Below are 9,922 nucleotides of genomic sequence, written 5' to 3'. Positions count from 1 at the left end.
TTTATTTCCTGTTTTAAGTGGGCTTGCTCTATAGCAAGTGAGGTGGGTATTTTGGCTTAGCAGTAGTGTTCTTGACCTTAATGCTTTAACTTGTATAGGAAAGCATGCATGTATTTTGAGAGCACTTATGTTGAGTGTGTGTAAGAAGCAAGGGGATGTGTGTCTAGATAAGAGTGTGTAGATATTTGCAAGGCATGTATGTAGGGTGGTGTGATGGTAGTAGTGGTGTGGATCTAGGTGCATGTGAGTTTGAGCTTGAGGTTGAGTGTGTGTGCAAGTGTGTGTGTAGCCCTACACACATGCTTGTGCAATTGCACAAGCCTTGAAGTTTAAGCTTTGGTGGAAGTAGATTGTGATGTGTGTGTATTAGCTTGTGGTTGCACTAGTATAGATATGATGTGAGTGTGTTCCCTTATGCTTGGAGTTGGGTTCTTGCTCCAAGTGATGCTAGTGTGTTTGGTGTGTGTGAGAGCCTCACCCATGGCAAGGCATGAAGTGCATTGATGTGCACATGAGTAAATAGTGTGTGATGGTGTTGGATTCATGATGGGAGTGTAGCTATTGTATGTTCTAACTAGATTGAGTAGGACTAGCTTTATGTTATGCTAGATATGTGTGTGTGTGTGGACCTTCCCACCTTTGCAAGTGGTGCCCTCCTCATGTCTAATATTAGAGAGAGCATGTTGTGTGTGTGTGGGGTTGGCTTGTGATAAGCATTGGTGTGTTGATGTGCATGACACAAACATGGGGTTCAAACACCCATGTCACTTTGTCATTGTGCACATGAACTCTACCTTGATAGTAGTTGTCTTAGTAGGGTGTTTTATGGATTCGCATATTCAGTTTTCTTGCAAGTTTGAGCCTTGATTCCATGGAATAGGTGGAGCCCAAGGGCATGAGATTTTGTGTGATAGTAGTAGGGGTTTTGCTCTACACCATAGTGGTGTCAATGACCTCTTGGTGTTGTGTGTGTGCAAACTATGCCTAGACAAAGTGGGCATGTGGCTGAAAAATTCCAGATTAGTGATCTCTGAAATTTCACTAAGTGTGGGATTCTGCAAACATTTTCTTCCCCTATAGATGAGGATGTGCTGGTCATTCTGTTCAAAACTAGCCTTAGTTCAGTGCTAGGATTTTGAACCTGGTGTGTTTGTGAAGCTCCCTGTCAATTTTCAAGTCATTTGGAGTCCAGTAGGTTGTGTTTTGGTTGCTGCCAAAAAGGTTCAGAACAGAGACAGAAACTCAGGTGCAGGAATTTTCACTAAGTCCCTGAGATCTCATGGTTTTGGGAAAGTTTGTGGCCTTGTATCTTCTAGAGTTTAATTCCTTTTGCTGTGATTCTTGCTGGTGCTTGTATTGTTCGTGGTTGGCAACATCCACATATATTATTTGTCATGTTTGAAGACCTGTAGCTATGTAGCATGTAGCTCCCAAATAGCTAAGATGCAGATTATGGCAGATTATGTAGTTTTGTCTTTTTGAGCAAAGTGTGTGCTTAATTGGTGTTGTGGTGTTATATCTTGCTCCAATTCATTCATGTTGGGTTGTTACATGTCTTGGCAACCTGGGAATACCAGATTTGTGCCATTTGACTGTGTGGTGTTGATTCTTTCACGTAGAGCTTCATATCTTGTTTCGTTGATTCCCGTTGATCCGTAGCTCCGTTTGCAATGTTCTTTATATGGTTTTGCACCGTTTTCACGAGCCGCATATGTTCATGCATTAGCATGCATGTCAAAATAGCTTAGTGTTCAATTCTGTCCAGAAACTTGCAGTAGTTTATTTTGCTTGTGCTAGTGATAGAATAGTGGTGCATGTTCAAATTTCATCTCATGCATCATGTGATTGTTGCATATCGTGGTGCTGCTGTTCATTGGCTGTTATTCTTATGTTGGGTAGCACCGGGATCGGAGAACGAATACGTGGAGTCAGGAGAGTACCTGCAGGACGATCCAGAACCATTCCAAGCTGAGGATATCACAGGCAAGATGATATGACCTTGATTCCATCTCTAGACTTGTTGTGTTAGTTTCGTTTCCATGTCATATTGCTCGCTGCCTACCACTGAAATTAAATTGCCTCTTCATATGCCATGAGCCCAAACACCGTACTCCTTCCTAGCAAACTTGTATGGCTAAGTAGGCTTGCTCAGCTTCTAATGTTAGCTTTGATAGTTGCAGGTGTTTGACTCATGTGATAACATGAGCTTGATATCATTATTTTAAATTCTGGTAGTTATTTAATGCACCTATATACTTGGTAAATGATGGGAGGCCTAGCCTTTTGTCGGGTGCTTTGTTCCGTTATTGCTGCCTTAGTTACCGGTTACCGGTGTTTGATTCCATAATGATCGCTCCTAACACGTTCGGGGTTGTTATGGGGACCCCCTTGATATATCGCGTAGTGCTAAGGCTTGTCCGGCAGGACCCAACATTGGTGTTAATTCTCTAATAACTTAATAATAATCTGCATAGGGAGTAGCTACCCCGAGGATATTTAATCAACAACCCGGGCCAGTGCTCCTCATGAGTGTTGGCCCCACCTGAGCGATGTCTGGGGCCCCACTGGTCACACAGAGGTTTAGCCATCCCGACGTCTAGCTCATCTGTCGTGTCCTGAGGCTGAGATACGCGGCTCTTATCAGGGTCGTCGACACGACGGGAGGTCCTGCTAGCCTTGTCTTACCTTAGCGGTATATCTTGCGTATAGGAATCCCAGTGAAGCTTTGGTTTCCCCCAGAATTGAGGTTTTCCTCTAAGGAATCCGACGAGATCACGAGTTTCGTGATAGAGGATGCCTTTGCGGCCTGTGTTCGTTTGTGATGGACTAGTTGGAGCACCCCTGTAGGGTTTAATCTTTCGGAAAGCCGTGCCCGTGGTTATGTGGCAACTTGGAATATTTTGTTAACATCCGGCATTAGAGAACTTAAACATAAATAAATAAAACTACCAACTGTGTGCGTAACCGTGACTGTCCCTTCGAAGATCCCTCTTCGACCGGGAACACGGTGGGGTTATGAATGTCGTAGGTAGGTGTTCAGGATCACTTACTGATCAAGTAAATCCGACCGCTAGTGTAGACCACCTTTACTTCCACTTTGCGTAAGTTAGCCACTCTATCAAGCATAGGTTGCTGCAGCCTGATACACTTCACCCCTACCTTACCCAATAACATGACTAGTTCTGGCACCAAGGTCTTAGATTGCTGAGTCCCCGTGGCTCACGGATTCCTCCGAAACTCCCAGCAGGTACAGGTACCCCAGAGACAGATGATCCCGACGTCACCCAGCTGGCGTGGCAGTACGACGAGGAGACAGACCGGCTCTACGTGAACTATCCAGAGGACTGAGGCGTGGTCGTGATCGTGGGCCTGCAGCAGGGTAGCATAGCATTTTCCATGTTTTGTAGTCTGTAGCGGAACTACCTTGATTGTATCTGTGTTGTACTTTGAGTTATTAATAAGAAGACAGTTGAATCCCGAATTGTCTACTTGTATTATTACTTTGTGCTATGTTACTTACTTGCGAAACGCTTAGATGCGCTTCTTTCCTATTCGGGGGCCTCGACCCCCAGATCGGAAAGGACCGCATCTTGGTCGTTACAAGTTGGTAATCAGAGCCTTACGACCATAGGAGCCTTTGTGTGATCGTATTTGGCCGAGTCGAGTCTAGAAAATGTTTTGAGTCTTAGTTATATCGGAGAGTAGGTTTCTTTTTTCTTCTCTTCTTTGCTCTGGTGAGGTTCCCGTATTAGGAAATCTTTAACTCTACTCCTTTTCTCGCTCAAAATTTTTTTAGGATCACGCGGGTATTTGTGAAATCTATATGATTTCGATGTGACAGAATCATGTCCTGGTGCCTCCTATCTGCTCTAAGTATCAGGGGAGTTGAGTTCCAGGGATTATCGCGCACATCGCCATCATTCAGATTTCTGATTATCTAAGAACGGAGGGTGTTCGTTATTGCTTCAATACGGGTAGTGGTGAGATAACCCCGATGTCCCCAGTACTGGTGTAGATTGTTCGGGGGTATTACCACACTTTGTATCGTTGTGATCACGAGGATCTGTTGTAGATGAAGGTCCGAGATGCTGGTTGTGTGTTGAAGGATGTGATACAGGTGAAGGGTTAGTTTAGGAGTTGTGTGAAATACTCCTTGCATCCGTGTGCCTGATTTCATGACCAGTTATTTCGGGAATTCATAGGTGGGATACCTAGTAGTATCTTATAGGACTATCTTCCTACAGACGCTTGATTGAGGTTGGGGAAATTGTTGGGGAACGTCGCATGGGAAACAAAAATTTTCCTACGCACACGAAGACCTATCATGGTGATGTCCATCTACGAGAGGGGATGAGTGATCTACGTACCCTTGTAGACCGTACAGCAGAAGCGTTAGAGAACGCGGTTGATGTAGTGGAACGTCCTCACGTCCCTCGATCCGCCCCGCGAACAATACCGCGATCAGTCCCACGATCTAGTACCGAACGGACGGCACCTCCGCGTTCAGCACACGCACAGCTCGACGATGATCTCGGCCTTCTTGATCCAGCAAGAGAGACGGAGAAGTAGAAGAGTTCTCCGGCAGCGTGACGGCGCTCCGGAGGTTGGTGATGACCTTGTCTCAGTAGGGCTCCGCCCGAGCTCTGCAGAAACGCGATCTAGAGGAAAAATCGTGGAGGTATGTGGTCGGGCTGCCGTGGAAAAGTCGTCTCAAATCAGCCCTCAAACCTCCGTATATATAGGTGGGAGGGAGGGGAGGAGGCAGCCTCAAAACCTAAAGGTTTGGCCGAAATTGGAGGTGGAGGAGTCCTACTCCAATCCTACTTGGAGTAGGATTCCACCTTCCCACTTGGAAACTCTTTCCACCTTGTGTTTTTTCCTTCTCAAACCTTATGGGCCTTAGTGGGAACTTATTCCATCCCACTAGGGGCTGGTTTATCTCTTCCCATAGCCCATGAGACCCCTTGGGGCGTGACACCCGTCCCGATGGTCCCCGGCACCCCTCCCGGCACTCCCGGTACACTACCGATGAGCCCGAAACTTTTCCGGTAATGCACGAAAACCTTCCGGTAACCAAATGAGGTCATCCTATATATCAATCTTCGTTTCCGGACCATTCTGGAAACCCTCGTGATGTCCGTGATCTCATCCGGGACTCCGAACAACATTCGGTAACCAACCATATAACTCAAATACGCATAAAACAACGTCGAACCTTAAGTGTGCAGACCCTGCGGGTTCGAGAACTATGTAGACATGACCCGAGAGACTCCTCGGTCAATATCCAATAGCGGGACTTGGATGCCCATATTGGATCCTACATATTCTACGAAGATCTTATCGTTTGAACCTCAGTGCCAAGGATTCATATAATCCCGTATGTCATTCCCTTTGTCCTTCGGTATGTTACTTGTCCGAGATTCGATCGTTAGTATCCGCATACCTATTTCAATCTCGTTTACCGGCAAGTCTCTTTACTCGTTCCATAATACAAGATCCCGCAACTTACATTAAGTTACATTGCTTGCAAGGCTTGTGTGTGATGTTGTATTACCGAGTGGGCCCCGAGATACCTCTCCGTCACACGGAGTGACAAATCCCAGTCTCGATCTATACTAACTCAACGAACACCTTCGGAGATACATGTAGAGCATCTTTATAGTCACCCAGTTACGTTGCGACGTTTGATACACACAAAGCATTCCTCCGGTGTCCGTGAGTTATATGATCTCATGGTCATAGGAACAAATACTTGACACGCAGAAAACAGTAGCAACAAAATGACACGATCAACATGCTACGTCTATTAGTTTGGGTCTAGTCCATCACATGATTCTCCTAATGATGTGATCCCGTTATCAAGTGACAACACTTGCCTATGGCCAGGAAACCTTGACCATCTTTGATCAACGAGCTAGTCAACTAGAGGCTTACTAGGGACAGTGTTTTGTCTATGTATCCACACAAGTATTGTGTTTCCAATCAATACAATTATAGCATGGATAATAAACGATTATCATGAACTAAGAAATATAATAATAACTAATTTATTGTTGCCTCTAGGGCATATTTTCAACAGTCTCCCACTTGCACTAGAGTCAATAATCTAGTTCACATCACCATGTGATTCCAACGAATCCAACACCCATATAGTTATGGGGTCTGATCACGTCTTGCTCGTGAGAGAGGTTTTAGTCAACGGTTCTGAAACTTTCAGATTCGTGCGTTCTTTACAAATCTTTATGTCATCTTATAGATGCTGCTTCTACGTGCTATTCGGAAATGCTCCAAATATCTACTCTACTATACGAATCCGTTTCACTACTCATAGTTATCCGGATTAGTGTCAAAGCTTGCATTGACGTAACCCTTTACGACAAACTCTTTAACCACCTCCATAATCGAGAAAATTCCTTAGTACATTAGTTACTAAGGATAAATTTCGACCGCTGCTAGTGATTCAATCATGGATCACTCTCTGTACCTCTCAACATACTTTGAGTCAAGGCACACTTCAGGTGCGGTACACAGCATGGCATACTTTAGATTCTACGGCTAAGGCATAGAAGACGACCTTCGTCTATTCCCTTTATTCTGTCGTGGTCGGGTTTTGAGTCTTACTCAAATTCACACCTCACAACGCAACCAAGAACTCCTTCTTTGCTGGTCTATTTTGAACTCTTTCAAAAACTTGTCAAGGCATGCATCTTGTTGAAACTTCTATTAAGCGCTTCCGATCTATCTCCATAGATCTTTGATGCTCAACGTTCAAGTAGCGTAATCCAGGTACTCCTTTGAAAACTTCTTTCAAACAACCTTGTATGCTTTACAGAAATTCTACATTACTTCGGATCCACAATATGTCAACCACATATACCTATCAGAAATTCTATAGTGCTCCCACTCACTTCTTTGGAAATACAAGTTTCTCATAAACCTTGTACAAACCCAAAATCTTTGATCATCTCATCAAAGTGTATATTCCAACTCCGAGATGCTTGCACCAGTCCATTGAAGGATCACTGGAGCTTGCATACTTGCTAGTATCTTTAGGATCGACAAAACCTTCTGGTTGTATCACATACAATGTTTGCTCAAGGAAACCGTCGAGAAAACAATGTTTTGACATCCTACGTGCAATATTTCATAAATAATGCATCAACAACTAACATAATTCTAACAGACTTTTAGCATCGCTACGAGTGAGAAAGTCTCATCATAGTCAACTGTTTGATCTTATCGAAAACATCTTTGCGACAAGTCGAGCTTTTCTTAATAGTGACTTATCACCATCATCGTCTGTCTTCTTTTAAAGATCCATTTTTACTCAATAGTCCTATGACCATCAAGTAGTTCTACCAAAGTCTACACTTTGTTTTCACACATGGATCCTCTCTCGGATTTCATGGCTTCCAGCCATTTGTCGGAATCTGGGCCCACCATCGCTTTCTCCATAACTCGTAGGTTCACTGTTGCTCAACAACATGACCTCCAAGACAGGGTTACCGTACCACTCTGTAGTAGTACGCGACCTTGTCAACCTACGAGACTTGTAGTAACTTGATCCGATGCTCGATGATCACCATCATCAGCTTCCACTTCAATTGGTGTAGGCGCCACAGGAACAACTTCCTGCACCCTGCTACACACTGGTTGAAGTGATGGTTCAATAACCTCATCAAGTTCTACTACCCTCCCACTCAATTATTTCGAGAGAAACTTTTCCTCGAGAAAGGATCCGTTTCTAGAAACAAACACTTTGCTTTCGGATCTGAGATAGGAGATGTACCCAACTGTTTTGGATATCCTATGAAGATGCATTTATCCGCTTTGGGTTCGAGCTTATCAGACTGAAACTTTTTCACATAAGTGTCGAAGACCCAAACTTTCAAGAAATGACAGTTTAGATTTCTCTAAACCTCAGTCTATACTGTGTCATCTCAACGGAAATACGTGGTGCCCTATTTAAAGTGAATGCGGTTGTCTCTAATGCATAACCCATAAACGATAGTGGTAATTCGATAAGAGACATCTTAGTGTGCACCGTACCAAATAGTGCGTGGCTATGATGTTCAGACACATCATCACACTATGATGTTCCAGGTGGCATGAACTGCGTAACAATTTCCACATTGTCTTAACTGCGTACCAAAACTCGTAACTCAGATATTCATTTCTATGATCATATCGTAGACAGTTTATCCTCTTGTTACGACGAACTTCAATCTGAAACAGAATTGAACTTTTCAATATTTCAGACTTGTGATTCATTAAGTAAATACTCTAGTATCTACTCAAATCATCATTGAAGTAAGAACATAATGATATCCACTGCGTGCCTCAGCACTCATTGGACTGCATACATCAAAATGTATCACTTCCAACAAGTTACTATCTTGTTTCATCTCAATGAAAACAAGGCCTTGCTCATGTGGTATGATTTGCATGTCACTAGTGATTCGAAATCAGGTGAGTACAAAGATCCATCAGCATGGAGCCTCTTCATGCAATTTATACTAACATGACTCAAGCGGCAGTGCCACAAGTAAGTGGTACTATCATCATTAACTCGTATCTTTTGGCACCAATATCATGAACATGTGTAACACTACGATCGAGATTCAATAAACCATTGAAGGTGATTATTCAAGCAAATAGAGTAACCATTATTCTCTTTAAATGAATAATCGTATTGCAATAAACACGATCCAATCATGTTCATGCTTAACGCAAGCACCAAACAACGATTATTTAGGTTTAACGCCAATCCCGATGGTAGAGGGAGCGTGCGACGTTTGATCACATCAACCTTGGAAACACTTCCAACACGTATCGTCACCTCGCCTTTAGCTAGTCTCCGTTTATGCCGTAGCTTTCATTTCGCGTTACTAATCACTTAGCAACCGAACCGGTATCCAATACCCTCATGCTACTAGGAGTACTAGTAAAGTACACATCAACATCATGTATATCAAATATACTTCTTTCGACTTTTGCCAGCCTTCTTATCTACCAAGTATCTAGAGTTGCTCCGCCTCAGTGACTGTTCCCCTCATTACAGAAGCACTTAGTCTCGGGTTTGGGTTTAATCTTGGGTCTCTTCATTAGTGCAACAACTGTTTTGCCGTTTCACGAAGTATCCCTTCTAGCCCTTGCCTTTCTTGAAACTTAGTGGTTTTACAAACCATCAACTATTGATGCTCCTTCTTGATTTCTACTTTCGCAGTGTCAAACATCGCGAATTGCTCAAGGATCATTGTATCTATCCTTGATATGTTATAGTTCATCACGAAGCTCTCACAGCTTGGTGGCAGTGACTTTGGAGAACCATCACTATCTCATCTGGAAGATTAACTCCCACTTGATTCAAGTGATTGTCATACTCAGACAATCTGAGCACACGCTCAACGATTGAGCTTTTCTCCTTTACTTTGTGGACAAAGAATCTTGTCGAAGGTCTCGTACCTCTCAGCAAGGGCATGAGCATGAAATCACAATTTCATCTCTTTAGAACATCACTTATGTTCCGCGACGTTTCAAAACGTTTTCGGTGCCTTGCTTCTAAGCCATTAAGTATTTTGCACTGAACTATCGTGTAGTCATCAGAAACGTATATGTCGGATGTTCACAGCATCCACAGATGACGCTCGAGGTGCAGCACACCGAGTGGTGCATTAAGGACATAAGCCTTCTGCGCAGCAACGAGGACAATCCTCGGTTTTACAGACTTAGTCTGCAAAGTTTGCTACTATCAATTTTCAACTAAATTTTCTCTAGGAACATATAAAAAACAGTAGAGCTATAGCGCAAGCCACATCGTAATTCGCAAAGACCATTAGACTATGTTCATGATAATTAGTTCAATTAATCATATTACTTAAGAACTCCCACTCAAAAAGTACATCTCTCTAGTCATTTGAGT

The sequence above is a fragment of the Hordeum vulgare genome, chromosome 6H, assembly GCF_904849725.1.
Source record: "Hordeum vulgare subsp. vulgare chromosome 6H, MorexV3_pseudomolecules_assembly, whole genome shotgun sequence".
NCBI classification, from domain to species: domain Eukaryota; kingdom Viridiplantae; phylum Streptophyta; class Magnoliopsida; order Poales; family Poaceae; genus Hordeum; species Hordeum vulgare.
Note: the sequence above shows the minus strand (reverse complement) of the source record.